The sequence below is a fragment of the Gavialis gangeticus genome, unplaced genomic scaffold, assembly GCF_001723915.1.
Source record: "Gavialis gangeticus isolate Ggan-Ray unplaced genomic scaffold, GavGan_comp1, whole genome shotgun sequence".
Classification (NCBI taxonomy): domain Eukaryota; kingdom Metazoa; phylum Chordata; order Crocodylia; family Gavialidae; genus Gavialis; species Gavialis gangeticus.
In genome coordinates, this window is record NW_017729031.1 from 26,877,585 (window position 1) to 26,895,913 (window position 18,329).

The following is an 18,329-nucleotide window of genomic DNA, read 5'->3' on the forward strand; positions in this document are numbered from 1 at the left end:
TCCTACCAACTTAACTGCTGACTTTCAGCCTCAAATGAGATTTTATACGCTGTTCATACAACCCTGTCTAAAAACAGACACTTATCATAGAAATGCTGTTAGACTCTTAATGATACATTACATGTTAATGGTCTTAAAATTCCTAACTTGCCATCTTTTTTTTCCCCAGGAAATAATGGAACGTGCCCACTAATACAGTCATTGCACTGTGAAAGGATTCCAGGGTATTTCCATTTAAATGCATTACCCAAGGGTAGTTCACCTTTCAGTTGCCAGTAAAAATCTGGCTATCTTCATAAAATAGTTGCCACAAGGAATTTGACAAGACTTGAACTCTCTCTTTAATGAGATTTTAATGAGCTAGCCAATGAAGACAGCAGAATTACACCAGGGATTCATTTTTTTTCCTTTATAGCCACCACAGCATCATAATGAACCAAATTCATCTCTGGTGCAACTCCACAGACTAACGTCATTGTTTGGGATTTACAGCAAGAATGAATTAGGCCCAATTCCTTTTGTCATAGGCCCATTACATAAATAGCAGGTACATCTTCACATTTCTCTCTCAACAACGGAAAATTTGTTGGCAATTGCAAATCCTGAATGGCAGGCAAATGGATAGATGGCTTCTTCCAGGCTTTGTGTTTAGTTGCTGCCTGTTTGCAGAACAATAGCAAATTTTTGTTGCAGTTTCCTTTTTCTGTAAAGCTCTGCACCTTGCAGCACAGAAATGTATTGTACATTTTTTACCTTCTGGACTTTACTATGGTGTCTGCAGGGATCAGGGAGAAATTTCTTCTCCCAGGGCTGGATTTTATTTTCTTCTTCCTCTATCAGACTGGCAACAGTTTGACAAGGAAAACCATGTTTAATGCGTTTCATTTGACTCCATGATGTCTGAGAACACTATTGATGTCCCTTTTCTTCTGGAACATAATCAAAATCTTACAAATGAAGACTGGTATCAAATGTTTCAGCCTACAAAAAGTAAACATAATTATTTTCTTCTTTATCCCTGTCCTTTTGATACAGCTCATTCCCTTAGCTGTATTTACCAAGTCCATGTAAATAACCAAGTGACTGATAAAGGAAATGGGCAGAACGACAACCTTGTTTTTGATGTACTTTTATGCAAATGTACAATATTCAGACATATAACCCTTATGTATAGAACAATGTGACATTGTCCTTGGGAAACTTTGTATAAGCATGCACACACACAGATAGCTTTTTTCCATTTCAGATAACAAAGTTTTCTTTTCCTTGAAATCTGGGTATAATAAGTAAGAATGAAACACTGGATACAGACTTCCTTTCTGAAACAGAAATGTACTCGTGTTTTGCTAAGGAAGTTTTCCTCTTCAGATGACCTGTTGATAACTAGCCACAGGGCTGACCATGTCATAAGCATGGATATCAACACAGATAGATGCAAAAAGTACCATCATGCACATTCCAGACATAATTTGCAATTGCAAATTCATTAATGGAAAATGGATCCAAAATACTGAAAACACCAGGCTCTGGGTTTGCTAAGTGTAAAGATATAAAATACATCTGTAAAGGCTCCATTTGGATATTTTTTTGGTTTGAATACACAGTTAAAAAAAACCTGCAGCCTCCTGCTGTTTTATTTGAATTGAGCTTGACGTATTTGTCCAAGTCGCCCCAGTCACTCAGACATCAGAACTTTCCAGAGACAGCAATGACTATATTTGCTGAAAATAAGATACAAAGATGGGTGTCCTCTTCTGTACCATTGATACTGATTTTGAAGCTTGTAGTATATCTGATAGTCTCCTTTTGTGGCCTAACATGTTGCTTGACTAAGAAGAACGGAGCTTTGCCATAGCCCTCAGAGCCTAAATCAGCAAAGCATGGAAGCATGTTTTAATTAAGCATGTGCTTAAGTTCCATTAAGTCAATGGGATTTAAGCCTATATTTCAGCATGGTTGAATAGGGCTGGTTTACTGATCTGGGGCTGAAGGAGGAGGAACAGTCTAGAATAAGGGAGGGCAAAGTCTACAGCAGACTATTTCCCAGCAGCCCTTGCTCACGTCACTGGAGCCAGTATCCATGGAGACCACAGCAACAGCAGTGCCGTGACAGCGTGGGGTTTCCATGGAGACCAGCCCCAGCAACACTGGCAGAGCGGGAAGCTGGGCAGAAAGCTGGTCCAGGGCTTGGATTGGCTACAACATGATCCAGAACCAGCACAGAGCTGCGATCCTCTGCCTGCATGCCTCAGGCAGGAGTGTGCGGGCAATGGATCGCAGCTCTGCCCCAGCTCCAGACCATTCTGTCACCGCTGCAAGATCCTAGCCCCAGCCACAGGGCCTCTCCCCACCCAGCCATGCACCCTGCTAGCGCGGCTGGGGTTGGTTTCCATGGAAACCATCACACTATCATGGAACCACTGCTGCTGGGGTCTCCATGGAAACCAGTCACAGCAATGCAGGCAGGGTGGGGCTCCTGGGAAATGGAGTCAGGCCACTTGCCAGATCTGCCATTTTGCCCACCCCTGGTCTAGAACAGCGGTTCTCAACCTTTTTCATACCAGGACTCATTTGTTCAAGTAGAAAACAGTCCCCTGGCCCTCACGGTGCCCCTCACTCCCAATCCACAACCCCCAGCTGCCCAGCCCTACTGGTGCCCCTCACTTCTGACCCACTGCCCCCTTGCCTTGAGGTCCCAGCCCCCCAGTGTGTGGGGCATGGGGTGGCTATGTGGAGCAGGGAGGTGTGGGGCATGGGAGGGCATGCATCCCCCCAGATTTGTGCATGCACAGCAGGCAAAGAGCTGCAGCCTAGCTGAAGCAACATGGGCAGGAGCTGCCTCCATGGCCCAGCAGGCAGGACCTAGCATGGGAGGGCAGAGCAGACCAGTGAGACTCATTGCTGCCACTGCTGTAGGAACCCCCATACCATTCATGCTGCCAGCAGTGTAAGCAGTAATGGATGGGGGGCGCTGCCCTCACCTTCTCCCACCACCAGCTACTCATGTACTGGGCTGCAGCTCTACCTTGATGCCATGGCCCAGCCGCCACTGCCACTCCCCCTCAGGCCATGGCTCTACCTTGGAGAGGAGGTGGGGTGGTGGGTGGTATCACCTGTGTCCCCTGCCCTCCTGACGCATCATCTATCCACCCTGCTCCCCCCCCTGGAACTCTGCCAGCTTACAAAGTGAAAACCATGGTTTCCTACATTTTTCTCCTTTAAAGGAGAATCCATTTTTAAAATGTATCAATTTACTTTTTAAAGTATGTTCTCAACCCTTTCATATATTCATGCAACGCTCTTTTGGCTTGTGACCCAGGGCTTGAGAAACACTGGTCTAGAAGACACAGTGGAAACACTCTGTGAATGGGCAGAGTCTTCTTAATGTTAATCTTTGATCCCTTTCCTCATGCAACTGAAGCTCAAAAATCAGCAACTGTAGGCAATAAATCAATCCAGCAACATATTCGTCTTCTATGGTCATAAGGAAATTATCCACCAATCCTACCAGTGTTATATGCCATCCTCTATTAAAGATCAGTTTCCTGGATATGTACGTACTGGGCATGTCTACACATGCTATTAATGAGATTAAATAAACTCTGGCACAGTTCACGCCCAAGTCTATTGCTCCCAAGCATCATGTTTGCACGTGGTCCTGGGGACTGCAGCATGTTGAGCTGGGTGGAATAGCCTCAGCTGGCAAAAAAATCCAACAGGTCAGCCTGCCTGCCTGGAGCCACTCTGACCTGGCTCAACATGATGCAGAGGGGCTGGTTGGGGCATGAGGGTGCTCCAGTGTGGGGGTTAGCTCAGGCAGGCAGCCCCCACACGTAAGCACCTCATGCCCCAGCCAGCACCATCAGCTTCTATACATGTATTGCTTTGCACTAATGAATGCTGGGGTGGATAGTGCTTGCATTTACGAATCCTAACCTGTGGCAGAGTTGATTAGTTTATCGATGCCTAAAGACCACACATGTAGATGCTGAGACTTTACTACAGAGCTAATTAGGCAGCTCCACAGTAATAGTCTTATGGACATGCCCACTGTCACTGAGGCTGAACATCTCAAAGCTAAGATTAGTCTGATCCGTAAAACTTGGCACAGGTTGTAGACGGTAGCTTGTTAGTAATAGCTTGTTTACTTACAATCATGCAAAGCCATTTGACTATGCCAAGCAGCTACATATTCTATGCTACACAGGTTCTTCACCACAGCATCTGGATGTCTTTAAATGACATATTAAGTGATGTGACTAATATGTCATACATGGTTTGTTTTCTCTTTCTCTCTTCCATCCTCTCCCCAAGGAGAGAATTGTGTGTGCTCAATCGAGTTCCTTGTTTTGAACTCATGCTCAGCATCAGGTTAGAGAGCTCTCAGATAATCCTTGCTTGGGTCAGGATCCTACTCCCACTGAAGTCGATGAACGTTCTGTCACTTGTTTTCATGGGAATCACAGCTGTAGGGTGTATTTAATAATCAGTAAAAGAGAGATAACTCAGAAGTCCAATTTGTTTCATGTAAACTCAAGTAAGTTTAGGCAGTAGGAACCAGCAGCACACTTACACAATTGGGAACTCCTCACTCGAGAGCACGGAGGCAGAAAGGGATCTTGGAGTCATTATTGACTCCAAGATGAACATGGGCCGACAATGCGAGGTCATCGTTGGCAGAGCTAACCGGACCTTGTCGTGCATCCACAGGTGCATCTCGAGTAGAGCCAAGGAGGTGATCCTCCCCCTCTACGCGACGCTGGTCAGGCCACAGCTGGAGTATTGTGTCCAGTTCTGTGCGCCCCATTTCAAGAGGGATGTGGACAATATGGAGAGGGTCCAGAGGAGGGCCACCCGCATGATCCGGGGACAACAGGGCAGACCCTACAGTGAGAGACTGCGGGACCTGAACCTATTCAGCCTCCACAAGAGAAGGCTGAGGGGGGACCTGGTGACTGTCTATAAACTCACTAGGGGGGACCAGAAGGGTTTGGGGGAGACGCTGTTTCCCCTAGCGCCCGCTGGCATAACAAGGAGTAATGGGCACAAGCTGATGGAGAGGAGGTATAGATTGGACATCCGCAAAAACTACTTCACGGTTAGGGCGGCTAGGAGCTGGAACCAACTTCCAAGGGAAGTGGTGCTGGCCCCTACCCTGGGGGTCTTTAAGAAGAGGCTGGATGCCTACCTGGCTGGACTCGTTTGAGTCCCATTTCTCTTTTTGGGGTTTTTTGTTGTTCTCCCGCCCTGGCGGGGGGTCGGGCTAGAAGATCTACTAGGTCCCTTCCGACCCTTAATCTATGAATCTATGAATCTATGAAAACAGCCCTAATTCAACTGACTTCCTTTCTCCTCTTGCAGCAAAAAAGCCACTGAGATTCAACTGACTTCCTTTCTCCTCTTGCAACAAAAAAAGCCATTGAGTAGGGGTTTTTTTCATACTAATTACACACATAATTGGGAAGGAAATTGAATCATTCTGATCAGTGACAGAGAAATAACAATACATGATACGGTATTTGTGTAGTACAGATATGCAAGTACAAGAGCCAGGAGCAAACAAGGGTGAAACACGTGTGTTGTTGATGTTCATTCATGCTCATAGATCAGTTGCTTTAATTAGGCACTGAAAGCTGGGGGATAGATTTGGGAGAATTGAAGTGGTCAGTGAAAGCTTTCTTTAGCTGAGAATCAGAACCACAATCAGAAACAAGGAACAACAAAGAGGCGTCACAAAAAACTCCCCCAATCTGGGCTTAACCCAGCACTGTCATGTATGCTACTTGTCTTAGAGAACTTTAATGCAAAAGGCCCATCACAAGAAAAACAGTGTCAGAGATTTTTTTTTAAAAAAGATGCCCGTCTCTTACACAGTGGGCACATCTACATGTGCATTAATGTACAGTAGTTACTGCACCTTTAGTTTAGTACCTGTAATACTAAATAGGTCATAAACAGGTACTAAACTTAAGGTGCAGTAAACCAGAGCTACTGTGCAGTAGCACCAGCACACGCATTCTAGGTGACGCTAATGCACAGTAGACTAATTCTACTGCACATTAGCATAGTTTTTGCCTATTGCACTAATGCACAGTAGAATTAGTCTACTGAGCATGTTGTGTCTCATGTGGTACCCAGTAATTTATCCAACATTTTACAAGCAAGGGTCGGAATTCTTGCTCCCATTATACAATGGAGACACCAACAGGACACTGTATTGCCCATAGGTGATTAGGCCAGTGGTTCTCAACCTTTCTAGCCTCAAGGCACACCTCCATAACTTTTCTTAATTTAGATCTCTCTCTGATTTTTCAAATGGGGTGCCATGAAATTCAGAAGAGATACGGAGAGGGGGCCTCAAAGATAAAAATAAAGTTGAGAATTACTCACCTAGCTGGTGCCACTTAAGAGTGGCAGGGACAAGGCCTCACTCTGCTGTGCCCTGCTCTTTCCACTGTCTTTCCCCCCCCAACCCCTGGCCTGTACCTCAAGAAGGAAGGGCAGCCCCTGCTGCTGTGGCTACTCCTGCAGGGTCTCAAATTCTGTCCACCACACCCTCACTGCATCTCCTGCCAGCCCCAGGAGTATGGGAGGAGTGGAGGGGACAAGCCAAGCTCCATCTGTACATCCATCTGACCGCCTGCTCACGACAGAGTGTGCTGCTGGGACTTTGGTGGGGGGTGGGCAGGACAGGAGCTGCCTGGAGATGGGGGAAGACAGCAGCAGTGTTGACAGCCCCAAGGGGAGCAGCTGCAGGTGCTGCTAAAGTAACTGGTGTAGGCTCAGGATGTCAGGCAGGGGCGGAGAGCATTTGCCTCTTCACACAAGGGGATCTCGCTGCACAAGTCCATTGCTCTTTGGGCATCACTAGGAGAGACAATTCTAGAAATCAGTGCACATTTTGAAAGAACCACACTAGTAGCCCCTCCACATCCATATTCCCCTTGCATAGGTATCTACATCTGTGTACAGCCGGTTTAAAATCATTATCAGGTTCACTACATTGGGTACCAAGCAATGATGAATCAGACCCTGCATTTTCCAAGCAACCAATTTACAGTTCTTCCCCCGAGTACCAGTTAAAAGGCAATTGCGCTGAGGTTAACAGTTTGTGGACAGGGGGCTTGGTAGCACCTTTACACTCTTACAGATATGGTCTTTTCCAATTTTCTGTAATTTGTTAAGAAAGAAAAATAAAATCAAAAGCTCAGAGATATATTTAGTTTAAACCACCCTAAACCAGTTCTTCAATATTGGGCTTTCCCCCTCCTGCGCACAAAATACATTGTCTAAATTGGCACAGGGAGTCTATTGGGGTGATTTATTGCTATGATTTATCGAACTGAGCAATGACAGAGCTCCCGCCTGACAAGTTTTCGTTTCCTCATGGCAAGTAATTAGCCTTCATATTGCCAAAGGGCTCTTCAGCTGCCCTGTCAATGCTATTCCAACCTAATGAAAAAACACCATCTTATCACAGTGAGACATTTACATTATTCACATCCTCCTTTCCACTGGTTTCTCTCTCACTCCTGACTGTTTTTGCTTTGGAGGGGTGCACCTACTGTAACAGAGAATATAAAAATATATTGCCTGAGAAAGTATGGATACTGCTCAGAATCAACTTTGTCATAGTGATGGACTGGAGCAATGCTCCCCGACATTCCTCGTGCAATGATTTCAGATAACGTATAAAGACGAAGTTCATAGAACAATGACACACACATATTTTCACCTATATATTTAGTTTCTAGCCTACACATAGCTAGATTTTGGCTTTCAACAGACTTGAGTAAAGGGTAAGGCTATAACCCCACAGTCACCCAACTCAAAGACATGCCTCTGAGTCATAATTGTTCCCCTGTTTCCTCTTTGCTTCTGAGATGTAGTAATGTATTGTTGATATACATCAGCAGCAAATTCTTACCCCTGCCTAATTGGCATAGTTACTCTAGCCAGTTAGTGAAAAGTGTACCCATATCTCCACCCATCCTCCCATGGTCTGATGGAAGAAGCAAATGGGTCAACATTTGTCAAAGAAGCATGTGGGTCAACATCTTTGCTCATGCTTAGAGGTCTGAACTGGAACCAAAGTTCAGAGAGCCATTAGAGTTTTAAGGGAAGCTCTTACATCCGTGTATGGGTTTCTCTTACAGTTTGCAATCTAGACCACAGCGATGAGAGATGGAAGAGAGTTCATTAGGTTATCTACAGAGGCATAAAGGGGAGGTTTTGCACCCTGGGAGACAGCAGTAGCAGCAGGGACGATGGCAGCAGTGCTGCTGGTAACAGTAGTGCCCGCCATTCTTGTGCCACTTCACTGGCATTCAGAGCTGGTACCCTGCCTTGCCCACCCTGGTTATATTCCTGGTCATCTGGTCTATCACCTCAAAACTGTTCTGATTTGCTTCATAGAAAATCATAGAGAAGTTAGGCTGGAAGGGAACTCCAGAGGTCGTCTAGTCTAACCCCCTGCCTCAGGCAGGATCATCCTTATCCATACCATCCGATACAATCATTAATCTTAACTCTTCATAAAACTACCATCAACCCTGACGCAACACAAGACATAACACCCTAACCTGCCACAAGTAAAGCAGGGGAACCATGACAGCCAGCACCCTGATCCTATAAATGGTTAGATCAAGGGATCCCAGGCAGAGGGTGGTGACCACAGCTAGAGGCAGGCAACCTCCCCTCCCACCCCCACCAAGCCCATACCGCAAAAACTACTTCACAGTTAGGGCGGCTAGGAGCTGGAACCAACTTCCAAGGGAAGTGGTGCTGGCCCCTACCCTGGGGGTCTTTAAGAAGAGGCTGGATGCCTACCTGGCTGGACTCATTTGAGTCCCGTTTCTCTTTTTGGGGTTTTTTGTTGTTCTCCCGCCCTGGCGGGGGGTCGGGCTAGAAGATCTACTAGGTCCCTTCCGACCCTTAATCTATGAATCTATACCAATTTGGCCACTAGGTAAAATTCCTTCCTGACCCTAAATATGGTGATCGGTCTGACCCTGAGTGGAGGAGAAAGACCCTCTCGCCAGGAACCTCCAACTTTTGTCCCTACAATTCATTTTCTTTTCCACTCTAGTTTAAATTTCCCAGTGGAGACATCTAAATTGTAATGCATCTCACCTTCATAGATTATGTCTACACTACAATCAGAGATGTAGCACAACAGGGTACAGGAGAAGTAACTTTAATGTAGCTCGCTCCGAACCAACAGCAGCAAAACTGTAGCAGTGAGGGCTTCATTCAGGGTTGAACAAGGCAATCCAGGTCCCTGCATCAGTACTGAGTAACTAGGTCAGGAAAGCTGTGTTACTCAATTTAGACTGGTGAGCAACACAATCAAAATGCACATACTTTATGATACATTGCCATTGATTGGCAATTCATGTTGGATTCTTTCTAAGCTTTTGAGAATTATGCTGATTCTTCTTGACATTTAAACTTACTCTCCTCTGATTAGATTCTGGCCATCAAAGCATTTTCAACATCTACTTTCTTTGTTCCTCCACCTCCCCAAATTGCAGTGAGCAAGTATAAAAATTCTGTTCACACTAGTCAGTGTTCTTCAGATAGGAAACTCAGTGTCTTATCCATAGAAAAATGAATTTCTTGTATTCATTCTGAGTTCGGGCTGCCTTAAAAAAAAAGATGTGCAAGGTAAAACATTATGGGCTTTCACAGGAGGAAGCAGAACCCCATTACACAGATATTGCACCAAGCCTCCCCAGTCTATTCAGAAGTTAAACAAAATACAGATTCCACGTGGTACTCCTTACCTGTTGGCATGCTGCTGAATAGGCAGCAGACAATTTCAATGTGCCACCAATAAAGAGAAAAAGAGGAAATTAATCCAGCTGGGAAGCTGGCACTCGACAAAAATATTGGTCTAGAAAAAAGGCAGTTGTTTTCACTGATGACATCCCACTGCTTCCCCTCTCATAGAAGTGGCATATTTAGTGCAATTATTCTTAACCAGGATACCAGAGCACCCTGGGGTGTTGCCAGATCCTTTGAAGGTGTATAGAGATAAGAAAGGTCTAAGGAGATAAGTAGATAAGCTAAGTAGATAAATGCAGGCTTAAGGTTGTTCCTGTCTGAATGATCCCCCCACCCTCACTGCCCAACCCCTTTGCAAGGAGGTAAGCGCTGTGATATATAACTTCTTTTTTGAAATTGGTGCTGCTCAATTCACAACAGTTATGGGAGGCTGCCACAAGGCCAAGGAGGGTTGCCTTGAATTGAAAAAGGTTGAGAACCACTGATTTAGCATGAGCAATTTAAACAATGACAGGCAAATAAAAGCACTAATAAGATTGTAGCCCAGGTACACCTGGGGGGTCTGCCTGTCCTCCGATGACAGTGGTGGTGGTCAGGCAGAGTGCTGAGGAACTCCTTTGGGAGGTACTCCCAGCACTTCAGCCAAGCAAGCTCCATCGTGTCCTTCTTCTGATGGGTTTCTCATGGGGAGATCACAGAAAGCTCAAACGGCCTCTGGCTGCAGCACTTCTGGGGTCTGAGCAGGAGTCATCTGGGACAAGGCGTCAGCATCAACATTTTTATGTCCAGCCCAATAGTGGAGGCTGAATGAAAAGTCTGCTAAAGCAGCAACCCATCGATGCCCGGTGGCATCCAGCTTGGCACTGGTCAGACTACATTAATGGCTTACTCTCAGTCCACACTTGAAATGTCCCATACAAATAGCCCCTGAACTTTTCAGTAACAGGCCACTGAAGGACAAAAACCTCTAATTTATGAGCCAGATATTGAGTTTCACTGGGCACAAGGTTCCATCTGGCAAATGCCACAGGGCGTCTTTGCCCCTCATGTACTTGGTAAAGCACTGCCCCCAGTCCAGATAAGCTGGCATCAGTGTGAAGGACAAAGGGCCTATTAGGATATGGATAGCCCAACACAGGGGCATTAGTGAGATGCCTAATAAGCTCTCAGAAAGCTCTCTCACACTGCTCGTCCCATTCGGGTCCAAAAGGCTGGGTAGGACTCTTCACCCCCCTCCTTCTTTTGGAGCATTCCAGCGTTCTTCATTTGCAGGAAGCTTTCCCGGTCTGATATCCCTGGGTAAGGTGATTCAGTGGCCAGGCAATGGTGGCATAGTCCTGCACAAACCTCCTGTAAAACCCTGCAAGTCGCAAAAATCTCTTTAGCTCTTGACAGTTGGTGGGTCTGGGCCAAGTGGTCACAGCACGTACCTTGTCCAGGTCAGTACTGTTCCCCTGTTGGGATACAATGTGCCCCACATATTTTACTGAGGCCTGGGAGAACTGGCACTTGTCAATAGCCTTCTTCCCCAGAAGGGACTGGGAGCTTCCCAGAAAAAGTCCTGTGCCTCATATATGCAGTTCTGTCATTGGAAGAGTCAGTCACTTCCCTAAGCACCTGCTTAACGACATTTACCCAGTCTGCTGGAGCAGTTGCTCCTGGTGCCCCAGTGGTCCCTGCTCCCTCAGAGCCCTGGGCGCCGTCAGGGTTCGACATGATGCTCTGTAGAGAGGCACAGCGCCAATAACAATGTTTAATCTGCCACCAGGATCCTGGAGGAGCCCCCAAAATGCAGCCCGGGTACAGCTGAGGAAGGGGTCAGCTACTAGAGCAGCTTCCTCCCCTCTCTCTAGAGTTAGGCTGAAACCAAATACTTAACTATGTACAATTTATTTAATATTTACAAGGCTTAACATATAATACTATATATAATATTCCACAGTTCACATATAATACCCAAATATGAACCAAATAACTATACAAGACAATTAACACATAGGGATATTAACCTATATAACCCAAGTAACTTAACCATAATATGTCTTTAAACCTTCACAAATAACAATACCAATATACACACTGAGACGTTAAAACACGTAAACCATGTAAACCCCCTTACAAATACCCCTAGTTATACAGCCCTTCACACAACAAGCTCAAAATAGGGATTGCACTCAGCACCTCTCTGAGGGGGTTCCCTGAAGCCCCTCCCCTTTAGGGCCCTGGGATGTGGACACGCCCCTCCCACAATGGAGGGTGGAGGCGGCAGACCCTCCTTGCCCATGTCAGCCTCCTCTGCAGTGCCCATTCCCCCAGTAACTCACCCTTCCTCTCCAGAGAAGTCAAGGCTCATCCCATGGTGGCCCATCCCTCAAGAGCCTCTCCCCAGCGGTGCCTTCAGCTCTCCTCAATGGCCTGACACCCCACACTGGGCACCCAGGGCTCTCTCTCTCTCATGGGAGCCAAGCCCTTGCAGACTCCAACTCCCCGGTCTCACACCGGGGGTTCTCCCCTTTCCTGGGCCCTGCTTTGGGCACCAGGGCTCTTTTGGTTAAAAGTGGAGCTTTACTGCGGGGCTCCAGTCACTCGGCCTAGGCCCGGGGCTAACATGAGCAGCTGCAAGCTGCTTCCAAGGCAGTTCTCTGTGTATCGATCTGCATACCAAGTGAGGCCCGAGCAGCTGCGAGCTGCTCCCAGGGCCAGCTCTCCATGTGCTGATCTGCACACCAACTGCCTGGCTGCTTGCTGGGTTTATAGGCTCAAGCTACCTCGAGTGGCTCCTAGAGCCTGATCCCTGTACACCAACTTGCGCACCGCTGAAGCTCAAGCAGGGTCCCAAGGACGGCCATCTCTGGAGCTCCTCTCTCCTCACCATCGCTCATCATCTCTCCCCAGCCTGCTGAGCATGCTGCCTTTTTATAATCTTCAGGGGCTCCACCCCTGAAGTTCTACAGACCTGGCTGGTGCAGTTCTGATTCAGGTCCAGCTTCCTTGCCTCCTCCCTTTAGAAAAGGGCAGGGCATTGCTTCCCTTGTGCTGCCTCCAGATTGGTGGGTGGGCTCCACCAATCAAACAGCAGACTCTCAATCCTGGAACTCAACCCAAGCTCCAAAAAGGTAAGCCTGCTACAAGATCATCCTGTTTTGACCATGAGCTGTTTGAGCCAGGTCATGACTGACCCTGTGTGAAGTTAATGGAAAGCAAAGGCACATCAACACTGGTTCCATGGGAAGCCTAGGAAGTGTGCCCAACCCATTTGATCTCAGCATACACCAAACCCCCCAAATTAGGCAGTGTAGTCAGCTTGCTAGGATCTAAGTATGTACCAAGAAGGGAGAGTCTGAGAGCAGCTCTGGACACGCTGCTTCATTTTCAGGCTTAGGCACGTGCTGTGTGGGAGCAAGTAGGTAAGGGCTGCCCTAGAAGGACATAACTGGGCTTTCCACAGAAGCAATGTAGACATGCCCTAGCACCCCCTCTGGGGGTTTCTCAGAGGATCTCTCAGCAAGTTGTGAGGCAGAAGGGAAAGAAGGAAGGGCTCAGTGTCCCTTGGTTAATCTTCATGCAGGAAGCTGTATACAGTGGGGAATGGGTGGATCGCTCCCCTCTCCAATGTGCTTGCTATTACTGCCAGGGGATGGTATTCAGCTACTGGCTAGATTACTCCTCGTACACTACTGTTGTCCACCCCGTGGTAAGTTATTGTGGGAGGAAGGAGCAGCGGGATTAGAGAGGAAGGAACTGGGTCTCAAACTCAGTCGCTTCCCAAAGTTCCTCTTGTGACAGCATATAGCTACACACAGTTGCTATCTCTGGGCTATCAAGGGGCTCTATACTGCAGCCCATCAGCAGAAGATTTCAAAGAAAGAGATAATTTAGTCCTGCTGCCTCCCTACCACACAGCCTCCATACCAGATGACTCCTGCTATAAATTCATCACTAAGAAAAGTCAAACCAGAGCTGGGTTTGGCCTTGTCCCTCTTTGGCCTTTTGCTGGCACATCATGATCTTTGAGGCACAGACTTCATCTTCCTCTGTATTTGCAAAGCAACAGCAGTGACAGCATGTTTAATACTACAGAATAATAAAACATTGCTTAAGAAGCTCTAGGTAACAACAACATTGCTTTCCTCCTGCCGTGAATCCTAACAAAAATGGACACATTGATTAAACCCATACAATAAAGATTAAATCTTGTCATTCCACCCGCAAGCAACTAGACAGTTCATCCTGTGTTTGGTTTTCAAGGCAATGGCTGACAAAGCTAATGCCTCAGGAGATTCTTTTGTCATCGTTTCCTTTCTTATTTCCAAAAAAACTAGAAAAAAAACGTCCCCGTGTCAATGTATATAGGCATTTTGGGAGCTGTGTCATGAAGCAGATATCGCTTTTAATGCTTAGATCAAAGGCTTCAGATGAATAAGGTTATGGTGACCCAGGAGAATGTGCTGTATTTCCCTCTAATTGCTTTTCTCCTTTTTCCTCATTTCAATCTGAATGTTTAACAATGAAGTTCTACTGAAATTTCAAGGCAGGCAGGGCAGAAGAGAAAGGCAGCCGGTTTCAAGGAAACTTGAAAAGACTGCATTACATCCTAAGGTGGGGTTCAGTGGCAATGTCTTCACAAGGAACAACAGCTGGGAGCCAATGGTGCCATAGCATTTTTAACCCAAAATGGCAGCCACAAGGACAAGGTGGTGCTAGCTTTGCCCAATGCCCTGAATCCTACACACAAAAGTGAGATGAGTCCTGAAAGGTTCAGAAAAGTAGAGGTCATTCTGGAAGCATAATGACAGCTAGAAAATCCAACCAGCTCCCTCTCCTCCTGCTTTGTCCTATTTATTTTCATTATTTCATGCTTGCCTTAAGTCACTCGACTGAGTTTTTGTATGCCACCTCCCAATTCACTGAGCATCTTCTGGGGAAGCAAGGAGTTCAGTAGCACGAGAGACTTTCTAGTGGAATTCTTTTCTTTTTTTGCTTCAAATCCATCTTTCTTTGCTTCTATTTTTCTTCCAGGCTGTCTTCAGTAGTCTCCCACTTTCTCTGTTTTATTCATGTTTATCCCAGGTCTAACTGTTTCCTCTGTTGCATTCTTCTTTCCTTTCCTCTCCATCCCCCCTCCCTTCTCCACCCCACCCCCAACCTCTCAACTCCTCCTTGTTCCCCTAATGACTTGCATCTCTCCATACCACTTCCTCCTCTGGTTACATCCTATTCCTATTATACTTTTAGATATTATTTACATTGCCTCCCCCCACAAGTTTTAACTTTCATATAGTCTCCAGTCATCACTAACCTTCTCCTTGGGTGTGCCCTTTTACACTTCACTGGAAAAAAAAATGAACACCTAGGCTGTATGCAACATCACCTCTAACAGAATGTGTGCCCTGCCTTGCACTAGTGTTCAGCTCACCTGCATGACTACATGCAGCTGAATCAAATAAAAAGGGTAGGAGAAAGAGACTTGAGAACCCATAGGTGGGTGCTCAAGTGTGCAGTAGCCCTTCTTATAACACACTTGGTTCTAAGATACTTTGCTTGCAAAAGATCTAGCATTTACAGTATTGTGCTAAGTCTTAATCCATGTAAGAGCTGGACTGAGACAGGTTCTCTTACTGTTCTGCCAAGCATGAATGATATGTACCCCTGGTGGCTGGGGGGCCACGGCTGCACTGGTGGTGGTGGGAGTGCAGTGGCAGTAAGCTGGAGCTCCCACAGATGCTGCCAGTGCTGTTGGTGGCGGGGGGTGGCGAGTGCCGACCAGGGGTCAGTGGCCACCCACAGACACTGCCAGCAGCGTTGGAGGCAGCCAGTGGCAATCACTGACCACCCGCAGATGCCGCCGGCAGTGTCAGCGGCAAGGTGGGGGGTGGTGAGCAGCACCTGCCTGCAGGCACCACCAACAGTATTGGTGGCTCCTTTTCATAGGGGGTGCACCGCCATGCTCAGGGGGTGCACATGCACCCTTACATGTCACCTATACTACCAAGTGAGCAAACATTCCATGTTTCCCAGTTTTCTCGTTGCCATACATTTCCTGTTCTCGGTGTTACATGGACTGAATTGTGGAAGCAAACCTGCAGTTCATGGCGGGGGGAAAACCCCTAATACTTTAATCTGTTAAATTCTAATAATGTTTTTCAACATCCTTGCTATGTTCTTATTGAAGCTCCGCCAAAAAGCATTCCTTAATGCAAACAGTAAAAAAAAAGGATTACAAGCAGGATCCAATTTTGTCTGCATAATTAGTGGCTTAGATATCTTTGAGAAGCATGCTCCTTGTATATGCAGTCTGGTGAAGAAGTCTCCCAAAATATAATAGGAGGCAGCTTTTCATTAATAAAGGGCAGATTCTGTTACAAGAGACACACATGGTCCATTCTCCAAGGGGCTTACAATCCAAGTAGAACAGAGTAGTGGATGACAAAACAAACACCAGATGATAGATGGATATTTGGTTTCTTACAAACAGCCTTTTCTCATTAGCTGGTCAAATCCAGGTTTGGTGGCCTTAGAGCTGAGTGTACCAGATACTTGTCTTCATAGACAGGCACATGAGTGGATCTAGGATTTTGAAAAGTTGGGTGCAGATGGTGCGGTATATAATCCCATATAACACAATGAATTTTTCCCTAGTCAGAAAGAAATCAGATGCTTTATTAGTAGGCTGGAAGCTTAGGGTTATACTATTCCGCATAAAACTGTAGCAAAAACAAATATAACTTTTTGGAATGTGCTTTAATTTGATATTATGTATAAAAACGCAACTAACTAGGCCCAAATAATCAAAAGATGCCGTTTCTTTAGTTCTGTGCTAATTACAGTTAAATGTACATCTCTTTCAGATTCAAAAGCTAAAACCTAATCTCCTTGAGCATCGTGGCAGTGCATCCAATGCTTCACTGAAAGTTATTCCCACACCTGAGTTAATGTTCATCTGACTTGATATTTTTAGCTAGGGGGCTATGCAGTAAGAGCTACATTACCAGGAGCAGCTAACAGACAGAAGTATTGTTGAAGAAAGGGTAGCTTGTTTGGTGGAACAAAACCATTCAGAAAAAGAGAGAATTGTTAACACTAGTGGAATACAGAGTTCAGAAAGAATCAGGTAAGTTATAATGAGCCATTAAATCAATTGACTCTCTCATTGATGCTTGAATAGAAATGCTACTGCTGCCAGGTACTTGGCTTTAAACTCTTGGTGGAGGGAAATCAAAAGAGGTGCATCTGCACCATCCCAAATCTGCCCCATGGCAGACAAAACACTACATCAAAGAGGTGGAAGGAGCCAAAACTAAAAGTCTAGACCTCTAGTTCCAGAAACACAAGCCCCCATTGAATGAGCTAATAGAATTCACTTAAATAGTAGCATCATTGGCTCCTTTAGCCTCTTTGGAGGTCAGCCACCACAGGACATTCTAAAGGAGTAGGACTGTAATAATAGATGCTGTGGTGGGCCAGTAGGGGATTCTCCTGTGCCAAGTCACCCACCTCACTGCACCCCACCAAAAACCAGGCTTCAGATGCCTCCCCAGGGGTACCAACTTCTGGCCAACCCCCTTCCGGGAATATACCCACAAGCCTGTGGTACCCACTGCCACCACCTGGGGTCTGGTCTTTGTTCAGGCTCAGTGCCCCCTGGGGTACACAGGCCTTATAGACCTTAAGGTTGCTTAACTCACCATGACAGTTTGGGGTGCTTCCTTTAGTCTGAAGCATAAAAGGTAGCCTCCCTTATTAAGCCACGCAACTGGAGCAAAAAGGCTTGCCCAATACCTCCCAAACAGGTACAATAAGGCTTGCTATGATAGATAGCTCTAATGATTGGAGAGGGAGCGCTTAGGGAAGGAATACAAACCAAAAGGAGCTTTGAAAAAAACTGCCTCGAGCAAAACAGTATACGAGGCTCATGGGCCCATGAGTACGAGTCCAGAACACTTAGGTCCAAGTTACTGGCTACTATTCAGATAAGTTACTCACAATTCCATCCAGAGGCTGATTGAGCCTGCTCTAGAGCAGCATGGCTTCCTGGCTGTGTCCCCAAAACATGTCTCTCCTCCTTCCAGGAAGAATGGACCTTATATATCCCTGTCGTGACCTCATCATTATGTTCCTACCACAAACCAGTATCCTCAGACCATGGCTGATGCCAGCTAGTCAATTTGAAAAATGTCTCCAACCTCACGTGAGGGTTTAGGGTTACACACAATGCAGGGGAGAGCGAGCTCCCCCCATCCCTCAGGAATGTCTCCAGCCTAGGTTGCAGCTCAGTGCTAAATGGAGCAGATGCTTCACAGCAGTGAGGCAGATGGGGTGGGGTGCGATTCCTCCACAGATGCTATTTACACCAAACTAAAAGCATCACTGGTGGCCTTCAGGCATTCATATGACTGAGAACTCAGGAGAATTGCTGATCCTTTTCCTTGAAGCTCATTTGACTAATCCTTGAAGTCCTCACACCAATAGTTCTGCAATCCTCACAGAGAGTGTTTGCAACAAAGTGGAAAAGTGGCCAAGCAAGCTTTTAAGAAAAATGTAAT